A 13,826-nucleotide genomic window follows, 5' to 3' on the forward strand; every position below is an offset into this window, starting at 1 on the left:
AAACTCAAAAGAAATAAGTAATAAGAAAAAGGCGAAAAGTACATGATTTATCGGAAAGCAAATTATTGATCTAACAACTTCAGGCTAGATGTGTAAAAGAACTATTATTTAGTTAATTTGTTAACTATTATTTTGCAATTTTGTGACAATAATAATTACGTTGTACTTTTAAAAAAATGTAGGTTAACATTAAAAATAAGTTTGAAATAATATTAAATGTATATTTTTTAAAAAGTACAACCTGTAAATATTATTGTTACAAAATTGCATGCAAAGTGGAATATTAAAGGCCAGTCTTATTACATTAGACAGTCAGTTGATTTGTTGCTGCATTTAAAAACAGCTATTTGCAAGTTGGAGAGTTCATAGAAGATCAGATAAAATATAATTCATGGAAATATGAATTAAGTAAACAATAATTTTCAAAATTATGTTTCTTGCATTACACATCTACAGAAATCATTTTACATTAATTGTATTTTTACTTATTTGGTATGCACTGTAGTCTTTAGAATCCTCCACTTCATACTGTAAAAGTGCAATACTTCCTTTGTCTGTGAATTGTTCTGTAGATTACAGTTTAGGATATATTTGCATATTCCACAATAGCGCTGCTAATGTAACCACTCTGACTGATATTTTTGCAGCTAAATTTGAAATGTATGTTTATGAATATTACTGACCTCCAATCTGAACCGCTGGCAAGAACTGAAGCACAGAGCATAGGTTACTACAATTTTTAAATAAAAACTGATTAGGGATTTGTATCTCAAATATGAAATAGCATTCATATCATTTCATAATCTATAAACCATTAACATGAAGGGATCTATATTTAAAAAGAACATTAACAATGCTTCACTGAATTGAGAATGGAGTAATCACATATAATGAAAAAAAACATTCAAAACCTAAAAGTCGGAAAACATTTGATGCATTGCATGGTTCAGCGTTGCAGCAAAAAGGCAGTTTTTCGGGGGGGAAATCCTAAAAGTTAAACATTAACTGATTGAAGTAAAGGTCACATTGTGTAAATAGAGGTGACTTGATGAGGATTGATAAACTTCAGGTTATATTGCAAAAGTGTGAAAGGTCTGTGGGAGTCGTAAGTGACAAAGTTACACGTTAAATAAATCCCAAGTATAATAAAGACCATATCTCTATAATTGTTAAGTATTTCATTATTAGTACAATTGTGAATGAAATTCCCTTCCTTCTAAGATAGGAAAGAATTGAAAGTAATCAGGTTTAAAGTCTTGCACATTATTAGCTTACCTGAATTTATGTAAACTCTAGCAGTTCCACCAAATGCTGATCTAGGCTGCTGTTTTTAAAATCAGCATATCTGTGTTGTTGACTGAAATTTCACTCAAGGCTCAAATATGGATTTTGCTATACTTGAAGATCATGGAATGAATGGGACATAGGCTGCATGGATACAAACTGGCTAAATGACAAAAGAAATAACAATACTGGAAGAACAGTTATTTCCAGAGAGAAATATGAAGTGGTGTCTTCAGGATCAGTATTAGGATCGCTGTACTTTTTAATAAACGTTAATGCACTAGATCTGGTATACAGGGCACAATTTCAAAAAATTGTCAATTAGATTAAACTTGGAAATAGATCAAACAGTAGGGAGAGTAATACAGATTTGAAGGAGACATAGAGGGGTGAAAAGTGTGGATTCATGGCATTTATATTTAACAAAAATTTGTGCTTTCAGTTTCTTAGGAAGGATGTGGCAAAGCAGAATGGTCAGATGTCCAAAAGGAGAGAAAGGTAGCATTTGGCAAGACAAGAGGTCTGATGATGTGTGTCCATAAATATCAGAAAGAGGCGCAATGAGCTAAAATACATTATGATCAAGAGCGCACTGCTTGAAAGCGTGGAGGAAGTAGAGAGAATTGTAATTTTCAAATATGATATGGGGGATGTTGGGGTGGAGGGAGGGGTGGAATTTAGAGGGCTATTGCAAAAGGAAAGAGTGGAACTACTTGGATTGTTACTTCAGAAGTCCGGCATGGACATTTGTGCTTCATCATTCAGCAACCCTAGTAATGATTTCACCATCCATTTCTAGTAATGCCAGTTGCATTTTAAAGGGGTGCTAGTTCTGCTTACAATACAAATGTGTACAGGGATGGGGATTACATAAGTCAGAAGTCACACTACTAAGGCTGAACATGAATCCACTTTTTTATTAGGAATGAGGTGTTCTGGCTTTCACTGAAGAGAGTATGTGGCCCACCAAATATATGGCCTAAAACTGAAATAGCTTCAATTAAAAAAAATAGTTTTAACAGTTTCACCTTCTGTGCTATGAAGGATCAAGAAGTTGTTTCTTGACCTCGGGCACTAAAATTTCCTGATTGTATGAACCCTTTGCTGAAGTAGCCCTCGTACTTGCCTGGACTATGTAAACGAAGTGGCCTCTCATGACTTTAAATTGCAAAGGAATAGATGGCATTGTCGAACATGCTACAAGCAAGCTCACAAACAGTTTCATTAGAAAGAACAAATTTTTTCTTTTAATTTAAACCATTTTACTTGCAACTTTACTAATCAGGAACCAATTTGTTAAACAAAGCTGAAATATTAAAGTAATTTCTGAAAATTAAAAAAAAATAACTGCTGATACTGGAAGTCTGAAGAAACAGGGCAATCTGTAAATACTCAGCAGGTCAGGCTGAATCTGTGGGAACAGATACAGAGTTAATGTTTCAGTTAGGAAACTGTTCATCAGAGCTAAGAAAGAGACAGAAGTAATCCATGATGTTGTCGGAGGGGTAGAGTCTGCTCCAACAATGCCCACCAATTCCAGAGAGAAAAAATGGAAGTAAAAATAAAGGAAAGAAAAAAAAAAGCTGAACTAATATTAGTAGACGAATGGCAGATACAAACTGAGAAATCTTTTTCAATGTTTTTATTAATTTTCACATAGAAGAATACAAAGTACATGAGGATATATATTATGAATCAAAAAATAGATAGAATAGTATTGAATACATTATATTTAAATCACACTTGCAATCGCAGTACCCTATATTCATCATCAAACACGTACATTAATTAAATTGTAATAATTTTATTATGAAAAAAGAATCTAAATCCACTACTAAAGTCGAAGCTGTTTGGTAAAGAAAAAAGGATGGAAAAAAATCCTTATCACATAGTGATTTATGTTATCATATCAGATCAGATGAGATCAGATTCAGTTTATTGTCATTTAAAAACCACAAATACAATGCAGTTAAAAAATGAGACAACGTTCTCCGGAATGATATCACGAAAAATCACAAAACAGACCACACAAGAAAAAACCACATAATGTTTGGTAATCCCCAATCCAACATTAGCCAACATCTGTACTTTAACACCAAATCAAAGGTTTTGAAAGTAGTTCAAAAATGTTCACCACAATGTTTGAAAGTCTTGGTTAGAATCAGAAATTGAACAACGGATCTTCTCTAAATTTAAGCGTGACCTAACATCACGTAACCATTGAACGTGAGTAGGCAGAACAACATCCTTCCATTTAAGCAACACTGCCCTCCTAGCTATAAGATAAGTAAAAGCCAATATATGAAAATAAGATGTCTCCAAAGTTATGTCTTTTTCTCCAACAATACCAAACAAGGCAGTCAAAGGGTTAGGTCAAACTGAGAAATCAAGCTAACTAAAGTTGTAGGGCTCAGAATTGATTTAACATTCCCAGACACAACATAAGTTGCTGATACTTAAGCTTGCGTTGGACTTCAGTTTGACCATACAGGAGGCCACAGACCAGTTAGACGAGGCATGCCATGAGGAATTAAAGTGGCAGGCAACTGGAACCACAGGGTCATCCGTGTGGACTGAACACAGGTGCACTGCAAAGTGATCACCCCATCTCCATTTAGTTTCCCCATTGTGGAGGAGACGACATTTGATCACTGAATGCAGTTCACTAGATAGGAAGAAGTCCAAGTGAATGGCTGCTTCAGCTGTAAAGACGTTGACTTCCTGGATGATGGAAGGGGAGTGATTTTAGAGCAAGTATTGCATTGCCTACAGTTGCCAGGGAAGGTGCAATAAGTCAGCGGATGGTTGGTGGAAATAGAAGAGTGGATGAGAGAGTCAAAAAAAAAGGAATGGTGCCTGTGAAATGGAGGAGAGGGGAAGGTGTGTTTGGTTGAAGAGACAGTACTATTCTGAAGAAGTCTGAGTGCTTTATTATTTTTCTTGCATTTTTTTAGCATACAAATTAAAAATAATGCCTTGACACGAAATATCATGATTCACTCAAACAAACTCAAATGGGACAAATTCCTGTGCTTTTTCTGGAGGGGAAGTTTTCTTATTTCTCTAGAAAATACATTGAGTAGAATGTATTCCATTAACAATCATTGATGAGAACCCTTGAATGCATCTGCAAATGTTTCTGCATATTTGCCTCCGCTGCTTGTCTGAGCTAACAAATAGTGTGGGGAAAAATAAAAGGGAGCAAGGTTAGAGTCTTTTTTTGTGATTTTATCTATGTAGAGAAATCTTTACGAGCTTCATTGACAGCAGTATAATTTTACTTTGCATGGATACAGAACAAGTAGCTACCCTTGTGACAGTCTACAAGGAGTAGGAGAGGGAGCATGAACTTCAGATGTATAAGACTGGGATGCAATCAATGAATAATAACTATTTTAAATAGATGCTATGAAATACAATTTTAAGTCCAGCCTTTGACTAATTGTGTAGTTGGAAGGTAAGCTTCATACTAGGGCATGTTTTTGGTTGTTTATGGTCTAAAATATTCTGCAATGTTTAAAATTTTAGATACCTAAAATGAAGATTAAATGAAATTCATAAAGTATATGTTCTAAAACTAGAGCACAGTTCAATTTAATCTGACCTGGAATTGCCTGTGACCGTGTATTTGGTGGGTCTAATATCATTTCTCTGTTGTACTTTAGGCATAAATGCTTTATATCAGCTTTAAACCAAAACATTAAGACGCATGAATTTCCTCAATTGTTTTTAATACATGATGTGTTTATCAAAAGCACTGCTGCACATTTACACAGCCCCATCCCTTGCAATTGACCAACTCAATTTACCCGAATAATGTGTTGGCATAAAGTCATGCCGTGCATCAATGTTTACATAACTGAGACACTTGCAGCTTAGCAGTCGTATTCTTTACAGTTTTATTTTTCATTTATGAAGGTCTGCATTTATACTCAACAGAAACACTATCAGCCTCAGTGAACATGATTTTTTTGGAACCCCTCCCCCAATGTGTTTAGAAGAACTGATCTGTTGTGATGTCCTTGCCAATGGGCATTCTCCTTTTCTGCATAATTATGAAAGAGGGGCAGCAGAGGCAAGCGACTCAGAGTGAGACAGCATTGCAGAAGGTACTGGCAGAGTAAATGCATAAGTACAGCAGCACCGTGTCATTACAATTCAAAAATGCAACTTCATTTGTTAGTGATGTTAACCTTGGAAGGTAATTCTGAGTAATTTGACAATCTTAACAATGGTTTACTGGACCTGATGTGTAACACTGGCTGATGTTTTTCATTGTTGGAAGTAGTTGTGGGGAATATGCGAATTAAAAAAAAACAGTTTCTGTCCTTTGGATATAATTGCAGCATGGTAGGGTTGTTAATTGGACAACTGTTGATTTCATATCCAGAATTTAACTGAGATTCACATGTCTATTCTATTTAAGTTTTATTGGTTCTGCCCAGTCCACTAGCTGTAATAGCAGTACTGCTGTGAAGCATAAGAGTATGCTATTTCCATAAGACCATCAGACATAAGCGCATAATAAGGCCATTCGGCCTATCAAGTTTTTACCACCATTTGATCATGGCTGGTTTATTTTTCTTCTTAACCCCGTTCTCCTGCCTTTTCTCCATAACCTTTGATACCCTTACTAAGTAAGAACATATCCATCTCTGATTTGTATATACCCAATGACTTGGCCTCCACAACGAGTTCCACAGATTCACCACCCACTGGCTAATGTAATTCCTCCTCATCTTTGTTCTGAAGTGATGTCCTTCCATTTTGAGGTTGCACCCTCAGGTCCCAGGCTCTCCATGTCCGCTCTATCCAAGCCTTTCAATATTCGGTAGGTTTAAATGAGATTCCCCCCTCATTCTTCTAAACTTCAGTGAGCACTGTCCCAGAACTGTCTTTTCACGCATTAACCCTTTCATTCCTGGTGGTATTCTTGTGAGCCCCCTCCGGACCTTCACCAATGCCTACACATCCTCTCTTAGATAAGGGGCCCAAAACTGCTCACGGTAGTCCCAAGTGTGGTCTGACCAAGGCCTTATAAAGCCTCAGCATTACGTCCTTGCAGTTATAATTCTAGCTCTCTGAAAATGAATGTTAAAACTGTATTTGCCTTCCTTATTACCAACCCGACCTGCAGGTTAACCTTAAGGGGTCCTGCACTAGGACACCCAAGACCCTTGCACCTCCGATTTCTGAATTCACTTTCCCTTTAGAAAGTAGTCTACACTTTTATTCCATCTGCCAGAGTGTATGACTTTACACTTTACTAAACTGTACTCCATTTCCCATCTCTTTGCCCATATCCTAATCTGTGCAAGTCCTACAGATTCCCTGCTCCCGTCAACACTACTTGCTCCTTCTTCTCTCTTTCTATCATCCTCAAACTTGGCCACAAAGCCATCAATGAAAAGTAGAGGTCCCAACACCAGAGCACCACTTTGGAATGCCATTGGTCACTGGCAGCCAACCAGAAAAAGCCCCCTTTATTCCCACTAGTTGCCTTCTGCCAGTCAGCTAATCTTCAGTCTGTGCTAGTATCTTTCCGATCATAGCATGGGCTCTTGTTAGCAGGCTCATGTGTGGCACCTTGTCATAGGCCTTCCGAAAATCCAAATACACAATATCTACTGATTCTCCTTTGTCTATCCTACCTGTTACTCCCTCAAAAAAATTCCAAAAGATTTGTTGTGCAAGATTATACCTTAAGGAAACGATGCTGACTTTGGCCATTTTTATTGTGTGCCTTCAAGTAGCCTGAAATATCATCCTTAACAATAGACTATAACTTCTTACCAACCTCTGAAGTCTGGCTAACTGGCCTATAATTTCCTGTCTTTTGCCCCCCCCCCCCTTTCTTAAAGAGTAGAGTAACATTTGCAACTTTCCAGTTCTCTGGAACTATTCCAGAATCTTATGCTTCTTGAAAGATCACTAGTAATGTCTGCACAATCTCTTCAGCTACCTCTTTCAGAACACTACGGTGTATTCTATCTGGTTCAGGTGACTTATCTACCTTCAGTCCTTTCAGCTTCCCAAGCACCTTCTCCTTAACAATAGCAACTATAACCACTTATGTGCCTTGATATTCTTGAATTTCTGGCATACTGCTAGTGTCTGCCACAGTAAAGACTGACATGAAACACTTATTAAATTCATCTATTATTTCTTTGCTTCCCTTTACTACCTCTCCAGCATCATTTTCTAATGGTCAAACATCCACTCTCACCACTCCTTTCCTCTTTATATATCTGAAAAATCTTTTGTATCCTCTTTTATATTATTGGGTAGTTAACTTTCACATTTCATCTCTTCTCTCCTTAGTTTTTTTAGTTGCTTTCTTTTATTTTTTTTAAGCACTCTACATTTATAATTTAAAAAAGCACTAAGAACTAATGAGTACCACACATAAAATGTTGGAGGAACTCAGCAGCCCAAGCAACATCTAAGGGAAAAAGCACAGTTGGCCAAAACCCTTGGGCAGGACTGAACGCAGGACAAGGCTTTTTTTCTCTCTCCAGTCCTGACGAAGGGTTTCAGCCCGAAATGCCGACTGTGCTTTTTTCCATGGATGCTGCCTGACCTGCTGAGTTCCTCCGGCATTTCGTGTGTGTTGCCCAGATTTCCAGCATTTGCAGATTTTCTGTTGTTTGTGACTAAGAAACTAAGCATGTTTTGGTGTGATAATGCCATCAGCACTTGACTTTTATGCAGGATAAGATACCAGCAATTTCTCAGAACTGAGTATGTGAGGTAAAACAAGGGAACTGAAAGTTTCTGTCAGAAGTATGCTCCTCTGCAGCATCCAGTGTTAGAGCTGCTGAAAATGTATCCATTGCTGGAATCACTGTAATGGCATAAACTTGAGGTATCTAACCTATATTTCTCATTAAGAATTTTGTATATGGTAGGGCTTGTACATTGAGGACTAATTTATCTAGAAATTCCATTTTTTATGATGGTGTTAAGCACACCATATGATCATGTCTGTGAATTGTATTCTGTCTTTAGATTCACTTATTGAAGTTAATAGAATGAATTTCAGAGGTAGAATAGAACATATTGATGCTCCCACATAGCATGTTTAGTGCTACCAATGGACAATGAATTTCTAGGCAAGTAAGTTTTAACTATCTAATAGGTAGTAATTACCTCTGAACAACTTCTCTGACCCTGAAAGATTAATTTTACAAGTACGAAGACTCATCTTCTCTGAAGAAAATTAATGTTGCAGAAAATTAATATTGCAGATTTTGAAAAATTCAAATACTTTTACTTTCTTTTTTGTTTCTTTATCTCTCTACTTGAATCCCATTTGTAGTTTATTTATAATCTTTATTTTGCTCTCTGTACATGATTTAAATGTAATTTATATTCTAGTTTTCTCCTTCCTGGCTTGGACATGGAAATTAGCTTAGATGACACCACTCAATTTAGTACCCATAAATATGAAACATGAGAGAAAATTGGTGAATTGAAGAATGTTTCATAAAGTGTGCAGTTTACATTCAGATTTATTCTGTGCATCTACTGCAAAATACAGTGAAGACCCTGGACATGTGTATAGTGTCCGCGCTTGTATATATGTGTATATATATGTGCATAGTGTAGTGCGCGCGCACATGCACACACACACACCTCAATCCACGATTCAGATGTTCATTTGTATGGAATGCTGGTGTGCTCTCCATATCACCTTTGTAAAAACAGGCTGTCACAGAACATGTGAAATCATTCTCCGGGTGATATGTAGGGGATGGCATGAATTAAAGGTTTCGAAATAGAACTTGGGAAGAACTCCTGGTGAGAATGCAGAAATTATTGAGAAGGAGTGATTAAACCAAAAAAGAACAAGGGCTTGTTTTTACATTGCAGCTGTTATACACATTAAGGGCACCACAATACGCTTCATAGCTAAGGAGATGCATTAGAAGCATAGTAACCTGTAACTTTGAAAATATTGTATTAACTTTATTCACAGCAAGTTCCTATATAAATGGATATATGATAACCAACAAACTTGTTGTAGGGATTCTTACTGAGGGATAGTGTTGCTCTTGATACTGGGGATAACTCCTCCTCTTCAGTGTAATTCTTTTTGATCTTAAATTTCTCCTGAATGCTGATGGAGTCTTGAGCTCATGATACCTTGGAGAAAATATCACTTCCAACAGTAAGCACTGCACTGAAAAAAATGTATGCACCGGTATCATGGACTTGTTAGTTGATTGTATGGCCTACTGGCTCAAGAAAGGAAGGTGCAATCACTAAACTATAGCCAGGCATGTAGACTTTGCATTATTATAAATACTTGCCTTGAAAGTTCAATGAGGAAATTAGAAATCTCAGGAAAGACACTATTGTCAAGCAAGGACAGATCAATCAAGAAAGTGCAGATTCAATTTCTCTTTTGATCTTCCAAGTATAAGATATTGAGTATGCTATTAGGTCATGTAAAGCCAGTGGAAAGCTTGTTTCTTTCCAATGTTATGGCAAAATACTACTTCAAAGGTAAAGGGAAAGAATTACTTTCACATACATGAACTAAATCCTTTTTTTATTGTTAGATGTTCATACGAGAGCATTTATTTAGTTGACAAACATATTTTGAGATAATCTAGTGTGTTAAAATATAAATGCAGAAGTGGAATTGTTGCTTTCAATTCAAAACGCTAAAATACAAGTAACAAAATTTTCATTTCATATGAAGTTCTTCTAGCACTATTGAAAGGAAAGTGCTGCCAGAATATTTTATAACATTTATAACTGTATTAAGGGAAATTAAGTAATATACAATATAGATCGATCTAAAATTAAAAGTGTCCTGGGCGTACCAATTTTTCTTCTAACCACCCGCTATAGCAGAAACTAAGATGTATTTCCCAGTGTTAGTGGTGTGTATTTATTTCAAGCTTTGCAAACATGTATTCAAATGTTCTTAAAATCTGCCACATGCCTCTGCATTCATATTGAGATGCAGAAAGCAATGTTCTCTATAAAAAGAGAACTCTAAAACATTATTTCTTGAAATTTTTTGAAAAAAAAATTGAAGTTTTTTCTTTGAGAAATATCTGGAGTATCAGAGTTTTAGGAGACTTATAGTGCTTAATATTCATTAGGAAAAAGTGAGCAATTTACAACCTTCTTGCAAAAACAAATCATGCTCCTTTACCCTGATGCTCTGCATGAAGACCATACAAGCTCTTGTACCTCTCACTTAGTTATTAAAAAATTTGACTGTAATTTTTTTGTAGGATGAATGATGAGGCACAGAAAAGGCTCTGCAGAGCTAAAGGGGCATGTGGAATGTCCCTCTCCCCTTCTTGTCTGCTCTGGATGCATGGCTCAAACCATATTAATTGCATTCATTTGATTCAGGTATCATACTGTTGAGTCTAACCTGAAGGGCTGAGTTAGATCTGAACCTTCAATATCAGGATTGATTCTCTATATGTTCCTAGAATTCAAAGAAACCTAGTTCCAACTTGGTTGTTGGAAGGCTAATAGATACGTTTGAAGATGGAGCAAAATTAGTCATCAGGTGTTCTGAATGAATGGATGAAATGTGATAATAGATGTTTTGGTGTTCTGAGCTTCTTATTTGCTATAAATACATGTTGCACTGAATTAATGTGCTAGTTTTCATGTTCCATCTGTTATCAGAAATAACTGCCCGTGTAATGGAAAGCTTGCTAATTTAGTTTTATCTGATGCAGTTTGAATGGAAACAGATTACTTATCATTATGTTTTCTTGATCTGGAGAAGAAGTCAGTCCTCCTGTTGTGAGCATATAAACTGGATGATAAGAAGAAACTGCTGTTTGCAAAACCAAATTTGAATAATGAAGGGTTGCTGTTGCTCAATTAAACTGAAGCTGTTAAAAAGTATCAGTGGTCAGAGGGTGATTGTTGGTAATGTTGGTTCTTATGCTAATGTAATTTTAGAAACTTCAAAGACAAGAAGAACACACCATTATTTTAACATTACTAAAAATGAACCATTTTTATAGGTTTAACCTATTTTCAAAATGGGTTTAACATACAGTATTTAATTTATTCTGATTTATTCAAGTTTGGAGAAATGTCAAAAAAAATTAAATTGTATCAAATGTTACTAACTTTCTGTGATGCTAATTGAAAACAAACAGCGTGCTAATTTTGGCTGCAACCTTGTATCTACGATCATTCACTTCTTTGTTCAATTGTTAGAGAATTTCTTCAATAATTACAGTATTGTAACTTGGAATGTATTGTAACATATTTAATGTAACATATTTTATTGTAACTTTAAGATTAAAAGAACTTGCATATATAACTGACTTTACAATCATATGAATACATTTACTTTGTACTGTTGAAAATTGGATATTTACACAATTTTGGAAAGATGTCTGACAGATTGCATAATACCACGATCAACAGACAGTAACAAGATGCCTAACAATAAAGCAATGTTGGCAAAAAGGGACTGTGCAGCTCCAGGGAAACCCTTCCCCCAATCATGTTCAAATTATGCTTTGAAGCCTTTTTCATCCATTTGAATTGGATATCAGGGCCTCATTTTCATATTTTACCTGGAATATGGCACCTCTGACACTGTACTCATCTTGTACTTCAGTGGGATATTGATAAAGATAATACTCAAGTTCTGGGAGAGGATATCAACACATGACATTCCCAGTTAAAGGCTGCAAAAAGCCTAAGCCAAAAGCTGAAACGTTAACAGCGTACAGCAATGTTATCAATTGCTATATGATCACCATTGGATATATTTTCATTTAGGCTCACTTCCTGAGACAGGCAAGGCCTATATTTGTTTACGAAAAAAAATGTGAACTTGTTGATAAAACTATAGAAATGGTAAAGAACAGAGAGAGGTCATTCAGAACAAACAAACATATGAAATAGGAGTTGGAGGAGGCCATTAGGCAATTTTTTCTTGCTCTGCCATTCAGTAAGATTATAGTTGATTTTTCACTTCTCAGCAATACTTTCCTGTCCTATTCCATACCTCTTAATGCCTATCAATCTCAGTTTTGAATGCAATTAATGACAGATATGGAGTAGAAAGTTTTAAAGATTCACCATCCTCTTGAGTGAAGGGTTATTTTTTTTCTTTAATTTCAGTCCTAAACATCCAAACCCCGAAATTTGAGAAGGTGCTCCTTAATACTAAACTCCTCAGTCAGGACAAATATCCTTCTCATATCTACACCGTTAAGCTTTTTAAGACTTCATTGGCTATGTTTCAATGAGGTCTTCAATCATTCTTTTAAACCCTTGAGGTTGGAAACCTATTCAATCTCTCATATGACAGTTGTGCCATCTCTGGAACCAGTCTAGCAAATCTCTGCTACACTTCAACAACAACTATATATACACAAAAATCCACTTGTTGATCACCAAGGTCTTACTTAATCTTTACTTGTGTACTCAAATGCTTTTGCAGTGAAGTCCAGTTTATAACTTAACTAACAGCCTGCTGCAGCTGCATGTTAACCTTCACTTACATGATTACAAAAAACAACACCCTTGATTTTCAAGTTATGATCAACTCCTGAATGGAGCCCAGTCATGATCTGGGGAGGGCCTGTACAAGTTCAGAGTTGGGTATCAACCCCATTCAATATGTAGTTGGGCACACCCCACACCCCAAGCATATCTCCAAGTGTGATGCTAACCTGGCCAAATCACAGGCCAGGACTAGGATTTGTGACATACAGCAAACATGTCATGCAATCGACAGAGTTAAATGACCCTTGAAAATCAACATTTTCCACTTTCTCAGGTTTAAGAAGCACTCAGTTTTTGCCAGCTCTTAATAGAGTAATCTTGTCGGTCTCATTACGATTATGTGTCTTTCCCCACACCAATTGATTTTTCTGAATTGCCTATTCAATTCCCTTTTGAAAACACTGGTTGATGGCTTCCATTTCCTGTACAGACAGGAAACAAACAGTAATTTCTACATCATAACTACTTCGGGAAAAAAAATGTTTGTACACTTCATTAGACCCTCAGAACCTCATCATCCTTGGTCCTTGAACCATTTTATGATGGGAACAGTTGCTCTCTGCTTAATCAGGCGGAGCCAACATAGTCTTGTACACCTCTATCAAACATCCTCTCAAAGTCTGTTCCTCGAGAACAGCTCCAGCTTCACCATTTAATGCTGTATTTGAAGTTTCTTATTGACTAGAGTTGAATCTCCTCATCTCTATTGATTATTCACAACCCTACAGCACAGTTTAGTATCAGAATCAGGTTTATTATCACCAGCATGTGGCATGAAATTTGTTAACTTAGCAGCAGCAGTTCAATGCAATACATAATATAGAAGTAAGAAATAATAAAATAATAATAATAATAATAATAAGTAAATCAATTACAGTATGCGTACATTGAATAGATTAAAAATCGTGCAAAAATAGAAATAATATATATTTAAAAGGTGAGGTAATGTTCATGGGTTCAATGCCCATTTAGGAATTGGATGGCAGACGGGAAGAAACTGTTCCTGAATTACTGAGGCATGTGCCTTCAGG

At 36.1% G+C, this 13,826-nt stretch overlaps 1 protein-coding gene across 14 annotated transcripts in view; it reads left to right on the forward strand.

Annotated features, from left to right (window-relative positions):
* The window catches only part of foxp2 (forkhead box P2), a 739,530-nt gene that overhangs the window by 367,742 nt on the left and 357,962 nt on the right, over positions 1-13,826 (forward strand). The window contains exon 1 of one of the 14 annotated variants that reach the window (XM_073059490.1): positions 4,718-4,741. The exons of the other annotated variants lie outside the window; for them this stretch is intronic. The gene's annotated coding sequence lies outside the window, so the exon portion shown is untranslated. Of the gene's footprint in view, positions 1-4,717; positions 4,742-13,826 lie in introns of those variants that run through there. 14 annotated transcript variants of the gene reach the window in all.

This window comes from Hemitrygon akajei, chromosome 10 (genome assembly GCF_048418815.1).
Source record: "Hemitrygon akajei chromosome 10, sHemAka1.3, whole genome shotgun sequence".
Taxonomy (NCBI): domain Eukaryota; kingdom Metazoa; phylum Chordata; class Chondrichthyes; order Myliobatiformes; family Dasyatidae; genus Hemitrygon; species Hemitrygon akajei.